The 15,362-nt window shown below is 48.5% G+C and overlaps 1 protein-coding gene across 1 annotated transcript in view; it reads right to left on the reverse strand.

Annotated features, from left to right (window-relative positions):
- Positions 1 to 3,050, reverse strand: part of LOC122370338 — a gene marked incomplete at its 3' end in the record, with an annotated part of 58,981 nt that extends 55,931 nt beyond the window's left edge. The window contains exon 1 of the mRNA XM_043345834.1: positions 2,649 to 3,050. The remainder of the gene's footprint in view (positions 1 to 2,648) is intronic.
- Positions 3,051 to 15,362: the final 12,312 nt, after the last annotated feature.

Genomic DNA, 15,362 nt, shown 5'->3' on the forward strand with positions numbered 1-15,362 from the left:
TCTGCGGACCGCCCGTCCCAGCGGTTACTCAGCAGAACTAACCCTTCGATATCTCGGCGGCCATCGAGAAAAGTGGACAACTGATCCGCTTTTGATATGCGAGTGATCTTAGGGTGATACTGCTCTGACGGACGGCGAGATCCACAGATCGCGGAGGAACATTGTCTCGGTGGGTCCTCCTGTCGACAGCTCTGTGCGTGAGAAATGAGAATCCACATTTGTGTGTCACGTAGAAGCAACTCTTTTACTATTTGTCTTGCCCTTCAAGCTCAGGCACAACAGGATATTGATTAACCCGCTTGTCTTTGCACCAGGGATGCGGAGCCGGAGCCGGAGTCGGAGCCGGAGCCGCCGGAGCCGGCATATTTTGCCCGGAGCCGGAGCCGGAGCCGGAGCCGTGAAACAATATAGCCCGGAGCCGGAGCCGGAGCCGGAGCCGCCAAAAAAGGGTGCGACTCCGGCTACTTTTTATTTTTTGAAGAGGAAAAAAATAATTGACCTAGTTCGGTTTGACAGTACAAGGCAGTAAAACATATGGTACTTACGTCATGGGCCATCAAGTGAATGAAAAAATCCGAATATCCCCAGTATTCCACAGTACGCAAACAACTTCCTGTGTGCTCTTCCCCCCCCCCCCCACGTCTACTGCATCCCCAGAACATGAGGACCAGTCATCAGGTGACGGCCATTGTTTTCAAACCAGTGCAGCGGACTGCGACTCCCAGCACCGTCTCATCCCACACACACACCCCACCCCTCATCCCCCAATGCAGCCGAGACGGGTGTCAGCTTACGATGGTTCACTGAACTCCGATTCGCGGCGACTGCGTTTCCAATGCCATCGCTTCCTAGCCCTTTGTTCTGCCAGTTCTCTCCGAGGTGCGTTTGCGCGGGGACGCGGTGAGCCGGTCATGGCAAAGAGTAACGCGTATAACCAATCCAATTTTTCTTCCACCCGTATTTAATTGATTGCGTAGGGGATGTACTGAGTCGGAGCTTGAGCCGCCGGAGCCGGAGCCGCCGGAGCCGGACCATTTTACTCGGAGCCGGAGCCGGAGCCGCCATAACATTTGACCTGGAGCCGGAGCCGGAGCCGGAGCCGGAGCCGATTTTTTTCTCCGGAGCCGGAGCCGGAGCCGGAGCCGTCTGAAATTTCCATGGCTCCGCATCCCTGCTTTGCACTGATGCTTTGCTGATGTTATATTAGGAATTTCTTATGTTTTATAGAAAGCCGGCGAAAATCATCAAAATGTAGGTATCAATCGAACTTTCCTATTTCAGCTTTAAACAAAAACATGTCGCAAATCATTTTGAATGGCTTTTATTTCTGCGTTATATGCTCATACCTACACATAGGTAGTAAAATTTCGATAAGCTCCTCAATACAAAAAGAAGAGGAAATAATATGAATTAATGTCAACATTTAAAAAAATCATATCAAGGACGTTATTGTTTATCCCATTCTCTCCCAACGCCGGTATTTCGCTGTATCGGTTTAGTCGATCTCCGGGACCCTATATTGTGCTCTGAGGCTGATCGTATCGCCGAGGTCAGAGGTTAGCTCCGATAGATCTCTGCTCAGTGATGTATGCAGAGCACACCGAACGGGAGATCCGCTGATGGATCACATCAGGTCAGAGATACCACCCGAACGCTCAATGCCTATTCAAACAGGCTGAGCGCGCTTTGATGATTCAATGAGCAAACATTGGAAGCTGGAATTGCATTATCATTTCATCACTGTAGGTATACAATTCGGAGATCACGATCAAGTAGAAATCTTGTGTAACTGAAACGAAAAGATTCACGAGAGCCCATTCTTGGCAGCTTTATATGCCATATTTATTTACCATGACCGCAGTTGTGGGTCCAAGGGCCAGCTGGGCACATAAAACTATACGGAGTTCCGTTTTTTTCGCAGGTGGGCCGAAATTCGTGATTGGAGTAGGTAAGGTAGTCCAAATCTTGTTTGCTCATCGGAACTCCACCAAGTATAGCATCGTAGCAGTTACAGACATAAATAAAATTGATCGGATTAAACACATTAAAAAATACTAGGGAAAGTTTTGAATAAGACAGTTTGACTAAACTGAAAGCATTCTTGATAAATGTTAATGATTCTTTTGACCATAGGTCAAAATTCAACCTTTTGCCAACATTGATGCTAAAGCATAAAAATAAAACACAACATTACCTACTACGGTTACTAAAAGGTATTTAACTATCTATAAATCGGAATAAAACATCGCCGATTTGAAAACAAATGTGCTGACTGCTGATAGCCGCTTACAATAAAAAATACACATTTTATGGGAGCCGCACAATCCGCCCGAGTCAGCATAATATGCCAGCATAATGAGCCAGCATAATGAGCCAGCATAATAATATTGTTCAGTATTATCTGAAAATGAAGATATTTGGGTTTTGATATGAGCTAGGGAATGACTGTTAGCCTACCAAAAGCGCATATCATTCGAGGCAAATGGCTGCAATAATTTCCGAATAATTGTTTGTTATGGATACGGATTCATATGTCTGCCGTTTCAATCGAAGAATAAATCAGGATGTATCATTAGAATATATGACCCGCAGCAGCTCTCAACGATATACGAAGAATAAATCATTTCAATATGCATGATTATTCTCACCTGGCGAATTAGGAGAATCCAAGAGAAGATCACGCTTTGACTCCTCCTCTTCGGCCGTGGCGGAAGGTCAACAGGTCAGCAGCGCGTCCTGTCACTGTGTCACGCCCTGGGTCACGAGCTGACAATAGCCCTGACACTTCTCTCCACACCAACTGTCTCTGGTGGCACCGCACTGTGTCTCAGCCGGTCGCGGAGAATTCCAGCGGCTCCTCTCTGCTATCAGTTCTCGCTGACATCGACCGTCCGATCAAAGTTCCAGCGGTCTAAGACAGGTGTCTTCTCCAGCATATCGACAGCGGAAACAACACAGGTTGATACTGCAGTATCAGAGTGCCGAGACGGGCCGCTGAGCCGGAGAGACGTGAGCACAGGGCCGGACCGGTCCAACCCCCGAGCCCAACTGACGCCGCCGCCCCCGCCGCCGCCGTCTCCCTCTCCCTCTCTCGCCGCCGCCGCCGCCGCCGCCGCCCCTGCCGGAGACCGAACGCAACCTCCTTCCGCCGGCAGAGCGATAGATAGGCGGGTGATGCCGCCAGACGCATCTCATGGAGCCGCACACGGCTGCCCGTGGTGATGCAATAGCGGCTTAAATCTTTTCGTGAACTTTCGTGATTTTTGGTGACTTTTTGTGAACTGTTTTTCGTGATATGTACCGCCATCGGTCACGCCTTGAAGTCGAGTACCATTCCATGGGGTAGGTACCGGTAGTCACACTCCGTGCTTTCTGACTGCATCGTTCCCCAAGGGTACCAACATATCCTAGGCCAGTGACAGACCTTTTTGCGACTACTTCACATCAAAACGTCGCAGAACCGACACAGCCCAACCCAAGGCACCGTCAAATTGACTGAAACTTTTTTTTGCCGAATGTTTATTAAATGTTTGTTTTACAGTACAGTCATATTGGAATTAGCACGCGAGATTATGCTTTCTGTAATATACACAGTTTAACATCCCTCAGAAATAAAATACCCACATTTTTCAACTATCATATGTAAAACTATATTTAGTGGAAGTCACAATTCACACAGCGAAGCACTTTGCGCCACTTTTTGCCATATAATCAGACAGAGGTCTCGGCTTCCGGAGGTCGTGCTTATCTATTCATCATTATTCCTGAACTGAGATGGTCGTGAAAGAGGGATCACCACTAAATTCACCGGCATGGGAACACTGGGCTGCGCGTGGGTTACTTCAGTCGTCCGGGAACACGGTCCACTCATTTCCGGAATGATACGGACGGAACGTCACACATTAGACCAGTGTTTTTAGACATGGAGAGAGAGAGGGTGAGAGAGAGAGAGAGAGAGAGAGAGAGAGAGAGAGAGAGAGAGAGAGAGAGAGAGAGAGAGAGAGAGAGAGAGAGAGAGAGAGAGAGAGAGAGAGAGAGAGAGAGAGAGAGAGAGAGAGAGAGAGAGAGAGAGAGAGAGAGAGAGAGAGAGAGAGAGAGAGAGAGAGAGAGAGAGAGAGAGAGAGAGAGAGAGAGAGAGAGAGAGAGAGAGAGAGAGAGAGAGAGAGAGAGAGAGAGAGGAGAGAGAGAGAGAGAGAGAGAGAGAGAGAGAGAGAGAGAGAGAGAGAGAGAGAGAGAGAGAGAGAGAGAGAGAGAGAGAGAGAGAGAGAGAGAGAGAGAGGAGAGAGAGAGAGAGAGAGAGAGAGAGAGAGAGAGAGAGAGAGAAATACAGGTATCTCTAGCTGTTCCGTCACTAGTCGTATGTGGAGCCGGATCGACCCAAGCTGACCCAGACCGTTGCCGGTCACGCCACCGGACCGACCTGGACCGTCTCAGACCACCCCGGACCGACCTGGACCAGCCAGGACCGACCCGGACCGCTCCGGACCGACCCGGAGAACGAGAGCAGCACCTGGCCAGCTAGTGGCGGCCGGTAGGTAAAAACTGACTGACTTACTGCTGCTGCGGATAGGGCCTGGTCGGCGCGGCGACTGCAGCTTGACAACAGCGTCTGAGGTACCGGGAATGGCCACAGATGGGTGATTGTAGACCAGACCCAGCAAAAAAAAAAAAAAAAAAACAAAAAAAATACAGGAGCATGATCAGTAAAGTGCGGCTAGTCGTTAGGCGTCATCCACAGGGCTATTCTATTCAGCATATTTTTGAGACTAATTAACCACAAGCTGCAAACCGAAAAAGAAAGGGTTCGAAATAAAATTGTTGTACTAGCTAACATGTCATACTGTAAAAGGGTCCCAATTCAAATAATTGTCCAATTCAAATAATCAACATGTCATACTGTATGTTATCGTGCACAAGCGGACGCTAAAAACGCTCAATGGATATAATTCATTCAATAGGTAGAATTAACCCTCGCCCGTAAACGGCGATCTGCCACCTTCGCCCATGCAGGGGGGGGGGGGGGGGGTTGGTGCGACCCCCCCCCTTGGCGTTTGAAAACGGAGCGTCGTAGAGCTTAGCGGAAAAGACCAACGGATTGCTCTCGCCGAGATCTCGCGATTGGTGGTATATTTTTTGGTCCTAGGTCAACATTTGACCTACTTTTGACCGGTCAAAGGTCAAATTTTCGGGAAAATTGACTTTTTTCAACTTTCTGCGGCGATTGCGGCAAAACGGTGGGAGATATCGACTTGAAACCTTCACTATCGTGTTCCTTGATCAATTCTCTGTCGTTTGGTATGTATTTCGTTTCCCTAGCTCTAAAAATGGCGCGTTGGGAGCGCCGGAAGTCGGCAAGGTCACAGTCGGCGGCAGAAATTCGAAAAATCAAAATTTAAATTTTTGAAATCTGATTGTATTTTTCGATTTGGAATGTCCATTTGCTCCCTATAGAAGCTAATATTGCTGCATATTCCCATTGAGGTGACAAGAATTAGCAAAATAGTGGTTCGGGCGCTTTTCAAAAATAGTACCGGACGCTGTTCCTCTTGTGACGTCATAGCTCCGTGACCTGACCTGACCCGGTCAAGTTTCTTATACCATATGATAGCCAATACTTGCCCCAACATGCATGGGAAGTTTCATCACGATCCATCAACCGATGTCCGTACCACCGGCAGGAAACCTCGGGCGTTGGCACTCAGTTTGTGAAAATCCGGCCGCAGGCTGTTCCCTTTGTGACGTCATAACTCCGTGACCTGACATGACCCGGTCAAATTTTTTTATCAAAAGATGCGCAAGGTTTGCCCCATAAGGTATCCAAAATTTGGCGGCGCTGCGCGCCGCCGTTTTTGCACTATTTCCGAAAAACCTCAGGGGGGGGGGGGTTGCACCAACCCCCCCCCCCTACATGGGCGAGGGTTAAAGTTCGGTACAATGAAAGCTCCAGTTCACCACTTTGCTCGCAGCCCGGTGGGTTCTAAAACATAGCGTTTGATGAGGTGCGAGGGAGAAATAGCTTTGCAATGAGAATAGGTCAGTCCACTACGATGTTAATTAAAAGTTCCCAGTCCAACCTCAGAATCGCAATCACCAGAAACGCTCACTTACAAGGCTGACCACATGCCTACAACAGCTGTGAAACACGTCGATACGCAATTTTTAAAATATGTATATTGTATAAGTTATATATGAGTTAAGTTATATATGTATAAGTAATACGAGTATGCATGTAAATTACATGTACAAGTTTCGTAGAATAGTACGGCGTCTTTAAATCAGAGGTAGTGCCAGACACTCCACAATTCCAAAGTTGGCCAAAACCAAGGCAACTTCTCAAAAGGTTTCTTCATTTTTTTTTTTTTGTTCTTTTGGGCATTATCCGTGACCTGCGACTGCAATGGTCAATGTTCCCTTCGCTTCCGAGAGAGCGCGTTCCGATGAAAAAGGAAACTGAAATAATGCTCACCGAACATCAGAGATTTTCCGATAGCGAAATGTTCATCTCCCTTTGGTTTGCATACAGTGCCTACTCTACCAGTAAATTAAAACCTAAGCCGCTAAGATGCATTATTTATAAATCAAGAGAACGCAGCCTTTAAAGTGTCCTTTTGGACATTAAACCGCTACGAAATGCAGGAAGGCGAAATCCACATTTGGTGCTCTACAATGCGTTGAAGGATCACCCAGCCATTCTTCCTTCCTCAGCTGAGCTAACGGTTGTCTGGGACGTTAACCACCTACTGAATAGAATATCGTGCCATCGCCCGCATTTCGCTGTCGCTAGGACATTTGGCGAGCACTGAGAGCATACTTAGGCGCAGTCAGTTATTCATCGAGTCGATACGAATGCTGCTCGCTCCCCCGCGTCTATGTCGCAATACGAGCGCCCGCCTTGGTGACCGGAATACTGCTATAGGGTGGTCTGGTTACATATAGGAGAGCCTACACTTTTGCACTGTTTCGCGTCACTAGCTCGGGCAGTTAACCGCCGCGACCTTGACCTGGGAGCAGCATGCAGTGATTGACCCCCGTCAGCGACGAGAGCTCAAGAGCCGCGAAGGAGCTGCTCCATCTCAAGTAGTGCTAGCAGATAATTGGAAAGTCGATACCAAACCACATATCTACCAACTAAAACATGATAAAATATCGAAACCGATTCAACTTGGAAACTAAGAGAAATGCCAATTTTCAATTAAACTCAGAACAGCCAAAACATTAGTGATGTGACGTAGTACCACCACAAAGTATCCAAGACGTGGAGGGCATATTTCCTACACCGTACTAAAAAGAGGGCATGGTGACGGCTCCCAACAAAGGCGGAATCTCAGGGTGGCTCGAGCTGCTGGAAAGCAGTCTATCTCGACCCCAGCGACCCGGGGTCTGACTGCCCGCGCGACTGGGCGCTCCCACAGACCACACGGACGAACTGAGTCAGGCGTCAGATCAGACCGCCAGCATATCCGAACATGCATTCACACCCGATAGTAGCGGTTCCGCCGCACACGACTTAGCTGCACCGTTCCCGGACTGGGGACGACGTGACGGGAGATAGGATCGCCTCTGGACGGTGACTGTACCGCGCTAAAATCAGCTCAGACGACGTTGGCAACGCGCTAGCCGCTAAAACATGAACGATCAATTATGGTGACTGTGAATAATGGATGGGCGCCACTTGCAGCACTAATATATATTTTTTCGTGCCTGAAAATTATCATTTTTTTGCACTTTTAGTGCGTCTTGGTCCGATTTGGGAATAAAAAGCTGACAAGCTTTTGTTGGTTTTATAGGCATGCAGCTATATTTCCTTCGTTTGGCTAGGTTGAGCTGAAACATTGCGTTAATCCGTGCCATTTCCGTCGATCACCGTGACCTTAGCCACTACGCATACATCCGAAACATGTGTTATCTTGTTGACATAAACATAAAAACCTGATAGCTTTTCACTGTAGTTGGCGAATGACCTTGTCGCTTTTCGCGCGAAAATACGACCAAAACACCGTACCTCAGCCCACAGCGTGGGTCTGACACCTCTCGCTATTCTGGTGTGGTGTTTGCACGCCGTTCCTTTTCAGGTGTGAACGTGCCGTCTGTCTTTGCCTTTGGTGCGAGCATCCGCAGCCACCCCCCGCTGGGTCAGGTAGCCGAAAAGACGCACTGCGAAATACCTACTGCCGTCTCAATGCGCGCGAACGTATATCTCCGTGATAAAGTGTCCCGGTGGTGAAGATCTACGTACTGCGGGCAAACAGCCGCGGCGACTACCGCAGGTCGTAAGTGTTTAGGTCGTAAGGTCGTAAGCGACTTAATTAAGGACAATTTATCTCGCGTCAGCAGCCGAGCAAGATGATCTCTTGCCTCGCTTATCGTTCGTGTAGGAATTGATTGCACGAGTCTGTTATTTTCGCTGGTGATTCTCAAAAGATATACGACTGGTTCGGTTGTTGGCTGTTGCTGTTGCTTTTGTGTGCTACGGCCGCTGTAGGTGTTATTGTTATTGTCGCCTTTGGGGGCGATTTCCCAATCCATTTGTTGCTCTCTCACCTGGCTGATCGAGGCGCTGGGCTGGCTCCGACACACCCACGACGAGGCGCCGAGTTCGCTCCGAAGGGCCGACGGCAGTGTGCGCTGGGAGGCTCCCTCTCCGTCGGTCGAGGCCTCTCCCCAGCGCGCGCCTGCTGCCCTCAGCCACCGCCAGCCTCGCCGACCCCAGTCCCTGAGAGGTGTGCGACTCCCGACCCACCGACCGCCACCCCCGCCCGACCACGGCCCGGCCCGTGTCGTCACGGCACGTGACACGGACACCACGTGAGCGGAGGAAGACACGTGCCGCCGATCATCAGCTGGCGGCCGCCGCAGGGGAAGGTATCAGCACCAGCACGCATGGGGAGCCGGGGAGCGGCCGAGTCGGAGCCGGGGAGCGGCCGCGAGGTCACGCCACCCGGAGACGGCGCACCAGCTAACGGCTCCGGCGGGCCGGCCGTCACCTGACCTGTCAGTCACACCGTCCACCGTCCACCGGCCACCTGACCTGCTACCTGCACCGGTCAGTAGCTACCTGACCTGTTGGTTACATCGGCTCCCTGACCTGTCATCACTGTCCAGTTGACCAGCTCCTGTCTAGCTGACCCCTCAGTCCTGTCCACCTGACCTCTCAGCCCCTGTCCACCTGACCTGTCAGTCCCTGTCCACCTGACCTGTCAGCCCCTGTCCATCTGACCCCTCAGCCACTGTCCACCTGACCTCTCAAACCTGTCCACCTGACCCCTCAGCCCCTGTCCACCTGACCTGTCAGCACTGTCCACCTGACCTCTCAAACCTGTCCACCTGACCTGTCAGCCCCTGTCCACCTGACCTCTCAGCCCCTGTTTACTTGACCTGTCGGTCCCCGTCCTTTCACCTCCACCTCTAAGTTCACTCGAACGTTTGTTTCCGCTAATGCAGGGCAACAGATCGGTAGTTAGTCCAAGTTGATATAGATACATTTTTACAAGAGCTTTCGCCTTACCTCGGGAACACGAATGTTTAGTCGTGGATAACCCTCGCGCGGATCTATCGGTTTTCTTGACTCCCTTGTCATTTTGCCCCTGATTCAGGAAGAGCGTTTCGCAGAAAAAAAGCGAACGCATGCACCGTTTCGAGACGCAGCAAATGGTAGGTAACCAATTTTTAGATCTCAAGTCAACCGGTACCTCAAGGGCTAGTGGCCATGTAAAAAATCATGCAGGGTAGGGCCTAGAGTATTGTAAATAACGTCGCCAACAATGGTCACATAGCCGCGATTTTAGCACCATCCTGTTCGCAATGATTAGACGCTTCAAATGACGTAGGTATACTTTTTATTGGGGCTAAATAGGCTTCGGGGGTGTTGACCTCAGGTCTAGGCCAGATGAAAGGCACTCGGTTCAAGAAGCTGGTCAAAATTGGTTATATTGCACATTATTCGAATCGGAAGATCTGAATGAGTCCATTGGTAGCTTTTCGGCTTGCTAACTTAATAACTCAATTCACAGATAACAGTAGTACCCTCTGTGCTCAATTTAATTCTCTGTGTTCAATTTAATTCTCTGTGCTCAATTTAACCTTCCAGGCGGTGGGGGCATTTTTTGCCCCCCCCCCTTTAGTTTTTTCAATACCTATATCTCGAGAACCGCTGCGCCGATCGTCACCAAACTTTCAGTACGCTCCCGGGAGCAGCTAGCGCACATGGTGACCAATTTTTTTTCCAAAGGCTATGATAGGTTGGCCGCTAATGACGTCAGAGTGACGTCATTTCTGCCATTTTCGACCCAAAAAAAGGTTTCGCGGGAAGAGCTGTCAGGCCTACAGCTTTAGAGATACAGAAAAATGTTTCAGACATAAAAGGTGTGGAATCAAGAGGGCTACAAAACTGTTATTTCGGTTTTTCGAATTTTTTGGATTTTGACCCCCAAAAATAAAAAATAGATGTTTTGAATATAATAGCCAAAAAATCCAAAAAAATTTTTGAATTTCGAAAAAAGGAATATATGTGATAGTCCCTACCGCCTTCTATGTACATACTAAATTTGAAATCGATACCTCTTTTTTTGGCCAAGTTATAGCGAAAAAGCTGTTCAAAATTGATGACGTCAAATTTTCAAACTCAATTTTTAGCAATTCTAGACCTCGTAGCGCAAAACAAAGAACACCATTAGACTCCCCGTGATGAGCTGCATCGAATCGATACCCATTTTATGCAAAAATAACAAACTTTGAAATTTGACCTTTTTTGACCTGACCTTGACCTGACCTTCACCAGAAAGTGACCTAAACCGTACCTGATGGTCTTATAACCAACACCATTGAGTTGGAAATGAAAAACTGGCCATAAAACATGCATCGCATAACCATAGTAAAGTTGGGCTCATGTGGTGACCCTTGGTGACCTTTGGTGACCTGACCTGTGACCTGACCTGGTATGACCAGTGACCTCTAATAGCAACATATGTACTAGACAACTGACGCCTTATCGCTGATTTTCGACAAAATGCGTTTTACTCGGCGTTATAGCGCTTTCCCTAGAAGCCCCGTGAACGGTGAAACATTTTATCTTTGACCTGACCTGTGACGTCATCGGTGACCCCGAGGTCAATGAAATTTGGTTTCCTTCAACAAAGTTGACAGGGCTATCGAACGCCGTTTGAATTTTCCGGATCCGTCCAGTAGTTTCGGAGATACGGGGGGGGGGGGGAAATGCCCCCCCTAGAGCACTTCACGGATAGGCTTTTTAGGATCCGGCCCGGCCCATATCCGGCAAGTCATATCCAGATCCGCCCATTATCCGCCTTTCTTTGAATATCAGAATCCGGCCCACCCATGGCCCGTATTTGCAGCCAAACTTCCAAAAAATATCCGTAACAATCCGTTTCACCAATAACTGGTTTCACCCAACACTGGACTAGCAAATTCATTCTAAGGGACCAGACAGCCATACATCTCACAGACCATCATGGTTCCAAAAACCATGCTTATAAACCTAAAACCACATAAAAATCACCACATTGGTAAACTAGGTATCATCCTGCCGCTTAACACATTAGGTTAATTTTTAACTTCAATGTTGAATGTTAAAATTTTGATCCGTTTTGATCCGGGTTCAACCTTCAATTCCCAAATCCGGCCCGCCCATATCCGTTCTTTTTTTAACAAATTTAGAATCCAATCCTATCCGGCCCGCGGATTTATCCGTGGATAACGGACTTATCCGGCCCATGAAGTGCTCTACCCCCCCCCCCCCCCCCACCGCGCGGAAGGTGGCTGGTAGGCCCACCGCCTGCCGGGTTAATCAGGAGTTAGTGAGTGACGTAAAAGTTTAATGCCCGTAGTGACGGCATAGGGCCTAGGGGAGACTGGGGTTGATTGTAACAGTTTTTGTATTTTATCATCTGTTACAAAAACGTTCGCAGCTATCATTCTCTTTCCTTCATTTTCAAGTACTAGGATGTTTAACATTTCCCAAATAGCATCTTTTTTAGGTCGAAATTGTGGTCCGAAAAAGTCAGTTCAGCTGTTACAATTCACAACGGATACCGGGTAAAGATTAACACCACCCGGGGACAATTGTAACATGCTACTTATAGGTTACAGAAATGCAATGTTTTCTAAAATTTTGATTTGTAATGTACTGTAATGTAACAAATGTTCATCTCCTCACACTTGGTAAGTACGGTTCTTCTCAGGGGAAAACAATTTGAACATCGCACTTATACTGAGTAGTAGGTAAAGTAATCTTGCTTATACCGCGCCGGGGCTGGATGGACTTCTCCCTCGGTTTTTCGCGAACAAATCGCGTGAAAAGCTGCTGACTGCGACAAAACTTAATCCTCGCCGGCACAGGCCATTTTGCGTCCTTCGACGGCACAAGGGGGGGGGGGGGGTTGGTTGGTTGGTATGACCCCCCCCCTCGCGTTTGGCCCCTGATCGAGCTAGAGCTTCGCGGAAAAAAAAACGAGCGTGTTGCCCGTCACGAGAGGAAGCCGATGATACCCAATTTTAAGGTCCTAGGTCATCGGGTGATCTTCCAGGTCAGGTCAATGACCCGAAAACCGGGGAAATCGGGACCTGTTAGAAAGTCGTAAAGTGTGGCTGCTATGTGGTTTTCCGGGGTGCTGATCGCGAATATCGTGTTAGTTTTGATCAGAGATGATGTCTTTAAGCATTGAGACCAGATCGGGTCAGGTCAGGTCAGGTCAACCGGTAGGGGTTGTGACGGGTATTCGTAATACGTGTCAACCGCCTCTGACAGCTTCGTAACATGTTACGAAGGCACCAAAACTACTTCGTAAATGTTAAAATGGTTGCTAAATTCGAATTTAGCTAAAAAAACTGGCCTAGAAACATGTAAAACTCGAAAAAGTGAACCGAGGTCACCCGAGGTCACCAAAGGTCAATGACCTGACCTGACCTTCAGGTGGTCTGACATGACATCAATGACATCAATGACATCAATGACCTGACCTTGACACCCACCCTAATGTATGGGAGCAACATCAAATCACATGTTTGAACGTTTGAAACCACGAAAAGCTTGCAAACGCGCGGCTAATGCGAGCCGACATACGCCGAATCGCGATTCCGGCCAAACATGGTCTCGGAAAAGAGGTCACAGGTCAAAGGTCATTTGGGTCAGGGTCATGAAATTTTCAGGGTAGGTGTAAAATTGATCAATGCGAGGGTACTGAAAGTTTCGTCGCGATCAGCCGCTTTTTACGCGAGTTATTCGCGAAAAACCTTAGGGGGGGGGGGGGTTTGCATCAACCCCCCTGTGCCGGCGAGGGTTAAAGTTCTCTTGATTCTAGCAATTTTACACCTAGGTACCTTGACTATTTGATGACCTTGACCTAATGGCCTATGACCTATAACCTGCCGCATTTGACCCTTGCAAAAATAGTACAATTGTTTCCGTCGCGCCGTGACATTTTTTAGACGAAACTGGCGCAAAAAGATGTTGCATGGACAGCATCTAATGCCTTCAATTTATGGACAAGAAGCCTGCCAACGCTTACATAAAGTCTGAATTCGTTCTTTTCAATTGCGGGAATCAGCTAATGAAATATACCTAAAGGCATAAAAAATTACAAAATGCTCTGAAAACATTACTGTGCACACTGCACAGCCATCGACGTCTAATCGAGAACTTTCGACATTTTCTCCGCCTTTCTACGACCACCCGTTCGGAAGTTGGACAGGGGAGGGGGCAGAATCTGCTCCGGCGCGGCGGGGCGCGTATAGACTAAATGCCCAGCGGGTACGGGTTGCTGAAGCAGCGAGTACTTTCATATCTACTGTAAGTTTTGGGTCAGTAAGTGTCTAAGTAATACATCTTTTGGTTTAGATGCTGGAGGAAAATGAGAGGGGTAGAACCTAAATTCCAGCCGCGGGCTAGCCCAAGAAAGATAGACGGTAATTTCAAACGTCATCTATTTGAAGAAATGGCATAACGCGATGCCGGCGCCTCTCCCCCACTGATACATAACTGCGCCGCGCGGGTGACTAATGTCAGTATGCGCATGCATAATTCAAAACCCTAGGAGAGCCAGCAGCAGCTACGGACTGGAAATGTCTGGTAAACGGGAGGCTGTTTGACCCGGTATGGATCGGCTGCGGCTTGAATTGCTAAATGATCTTGAACCGCGCTACTAGGTACAAATGCAGCGGCAAACTTGCAATAACGGATAAATGCTGATTGCTGAGGTTTGTTTACCGTTTGCGGAAAAAAACGAGCGTGTGCGCCGTTACGAGACGCAGAGATTGGTACCCGATTTTAAGGTCCTAGGTCAACCGGTGACCTCTGAGGTCAGGTCAAGTGCCCCAAGGTACGGCTCAGTTTTTGGTGAATAACTTCGTAAAAAACGGCCGCAGAGCCGCGATTTTGGCAGCATCGTGTTTGCCTCGCTCAGGCGCGTCGAATGATATACTTTTTGTTTGGGCCAGGTCAACTTAGGGTGTTGACCTCAGGTCACGGTCAGGTCAGCACCCCCAGGTCACGAAGTTGGTCGAAAGAGGTCATGTCGCATATCATTCGATTCGGCAGGTCTTCCTGAGTCCATTGGTGGCTTTTTCGACTCGCTAGCTCAATTTGATCAAGAGTTATTGACGAAAAACTAATACGACCTTGATGACGTCATAAATGACGTCACGCAAGGTCAAGATGGCAAAAGTGACGCATCTAACCTAGCAAGGAGTGCATCAAATCACGATTCTGTGTGTTTGAGATAGTTGGAGATCGTTCCCAGCGCCAGAATAGCAGTTTTCATTTTTGACCATTGACTTATATTGGTGAGGTCACGAAAATGACCTGACCTCATATGACCTTTAAGAAAAATCCGAGATATACAAGTTGTGAGACTCATAAAATGGATACTAGATCCTGCAAGTTTCATTTCCCTGTGACATCTCCTCTGGCAGTGAAGGCGTTGCGAAGTTGCGACATCTGAAGACCGTGCAGAGGTTCACTTATGACGTCATAGGTCAGTGACCTGACCTGACCCAAAAATGAGGTTGGTGTAAAAAGATCCGGCTTGAATGAAAGGTCAGGCATGCCAAGTTTCAGCTCTCTATCGCCAGCGTGTTCGGAGCTATCGCGAACCCCCCCCCCCCTCCCCCTCGGTCGGCGAGGGTCAACTTCTCTACCCAGCAGGGCGCGCGTGAAGTTCACTAATAATGTAGTCATTGCTAAACCATGGGAACATGCTATGTATCAAGATATCATTCGCCGTCCAGCAGGCCTCTGAGATTAGTCTTTCTTCAGCTATCCGGAGCCAATACCTTCGAACCGAAGAGGCATACATAAAACTTCCAGACCGGATGGGATACCCTCCACAGTGAGTACAACCACACCAAAG

The sequence above is a fragment of the Amphibalanus amphitrite genome, unplaced genomic scaffold (genome assembly GCF_019059575.1).
Source record: "Amphibalanus amphitrite isolate SeventyFive unplaced genomic scaffold, NRLGWU_Aamphi_draft 001124F_arrow, whole genome shotgun sequence".
NCBI classification, from domain to species: domain Eukaryota; kingdom Metazoa; phylum Arthropoda; class Thecostraca; order Balanomorpha; family Balanidae; genus Amphibalanus; species Amphibalanus amphitrite.